We start from the raw sequence: 2,500 nt of genomic DNA on the forward strand, positions 1-2,500 counted from the left end.
CCAGCCATCAACAATCCTCAAGTCAGCCCAAGTTAGAAGGCCACATTCCATGCTCAACAAGTCTCATGTCGCACGCCCAAAGTCATTTGACACTACCCCACCAAGCATGTTCCGCCACCACGCAGCCTTCAAAACATAGGGCTAGCCCAAGGAAGGGAGGCATACCACAACAACGTCCCACACTCAACGAGGTTCATGCCGCACTCCCGAAGGCACCCGGCTCCACCCCACCTTGCATGTTTCGTCATCGTACCAGCAACCATCCACAGTCCTCACACTAGAGATTCCCAGTTAGAAGGCAACATCGCAACATTCCTGCTCAACGAGGCTCATGTCGCACGCCCAAAGGCACCCGATTCCAACCAATCGAACATGTTCTGGCACCACACACCTTCAAAACATAGGGCTGGCCCAAGGCTAGCCAAGCATCACCACAACGTCACACACTCAACGAGGTTCATGCCGCACGCCCGAAGGCACCCAACTCCACCCCACCTTGCATGTTTCATCATCGTACCAGCCATCAACCATCCTCAAGCCAGCCCAAGTTAGAAGGCCACATTCCATGCTCAACAAGTCTCATGTCGCACGCCCAAAGTCATTTGACACTACCCCACCAAGCATGTTCCGCCACCACGCAGCCTTCAAAACATAGGGCTAGGCCAAGGAAGGGAGGCATACCACAACAACGTCCCACACTCAACGAGGTTCATGCCGCACTCCCGAAGGCACCCGGCTCCACCCCACCTTGCATGTTTCGTCATCGTACCAGCAACCATCCACAGTCCTCACACTAGAGATTCCCAGTTGGAAGGCAACATCGCAACATTCCGTGCTCAACGAGGCTCATGTCGCACGCCCAAAGGCACCCGATTCCAACCAATCGAACATGTTCTGGCACCACACACCTTCAAAACATAGGGCTGGCCCAAGGCTAGCCAAGCATCACCACAACGTCACACACTCAACGAGGTTCATGCCGCACGCCCGAAGGCACCCAACTCCACCACACCTTGCATGTTTCATCATCGTACCAGCCATCAACCATCCTCAAGCCAGCCCAAGTTAGAAGGCAACATCGCAACATTCCATTCTCAACAAGGTTCATGTCGCACGCCCAAAGGCGCACCCAACACTGCCTCACCGTGCAAGTTTCACCACCGCACGGCCGCCGTCAACCGCCCTCGTCCGCCGACCACCACCCCCACGCCCCTAGCATATGCCCATGTGCGGCGCATAGTGCTTGGGGCATGGGGGTGGCGGAAGATATAGGGGTACCCCCGTGCCCAGCCCATGCAGACTAGTCACCCCCCTATATAGTACATTTTGAGGCATTTTTGGTCTGCCAGGCCTAGATATGATTTTTCTGAGCGGTCATACGACCAAATATCTCAAGTTTTAGAATGTTTTTTTCTATGAACTCAATTGATTCATGAATTGGACATTCTAATGGATCTAGAAATCAAGTTTCATAATTTTTAAACCAACCAATTTTTTTTAATGAATTTTTAAATATTAAATAATAAGAAATTAGAAAAAATATCTAGAGTTGACAAAAAAATCTGAAATTTTGTGAGAATCATTCTTTCATGTTTCTTAGCTCCCAGAAAAAAATTTACAACAAACTGACCACTCCACATGTACTTCCACAATTAATGGGTGATGGATGGGGAGCACGCGCGGGCGGGGCGGGGGGCGCGCGCGCGGGAGCACGCGGGCGGGGCGGGACGAGGCGCGCGCGCGCGCTGGGACGCGCGGGCGGGGCGGGACGGGGGCGCGCGCGCGCTGGGACGCGCGGGCGGGGCGGGGCGGGGGCGCGCGCGCGCTGGAGCATGAGGGCGCGCGCGCGCTGGAGCATGAGGGCGCGCGCGCGCTGGAGCATGAGGGCGCGCGCGCGCTGGAGCATGAGGGCGAGCGCGCGGGGGCAAGCGGGCGGGGCGCACGCGGGTGGGGCAGGGCGGGGCTGGCGAGCGCGCGGGAACGTTCCGACACTACCCACCGTGCGCGTTCCGCCACCGCACCACCGCCGTCAACCGCCCTCGACCTCCGACCACCACCCCGACGCCCCAAGCATATGCCCATGTGCGGCGCATAGTGCTTGGGGCGTGGGGGTGGCGGAAGATATAGGGGGTAGCCCCGTGGCCAGCCCATGCAGACTAGTCACCCCCCTATATAGTACATTTTGAGGCATTTTTGGTCTGCCAGGCCTAGATACGATTTTTTTGAGCGGTCATACGGTCAAATATCTCAAGTTTTAGAATGTTTTTTTTCCATGAACTCAATTGATTCATGAATTGGACATTCTAGTGGATCTAGAAATCAAGTTTCATAGTTTTTCAACCAACCAATTTTTTTTAATGAATTTTTAAATATTAAATAATAAGAAATTAGAAAAAATAGCTAGAGTGGTCAAAAAATTCTGAAATTTTGTGGGAATCATTCTTTCATTTTGCTTAGCTCCCAGGAAAAAAATTACAACAACCCGACCACTCCACATTCA

This window comes from Cucurbita pepo, chromosome 7, assembly GCF_057944985.1.
Source record: "Cucurbita pepo subsp. pepo isolate OVF chromosome 7, ASM5794498v1, whole genome shotgun sequence".
Taxonomy (NCBI): domain Eukaryota; kingdom Viridiplantae; phylum Streptophyta; class Magnoliopsida; order Cucurbitales; family Cucurbitaceae; genus Cucurbita; species Cucurbita pepo.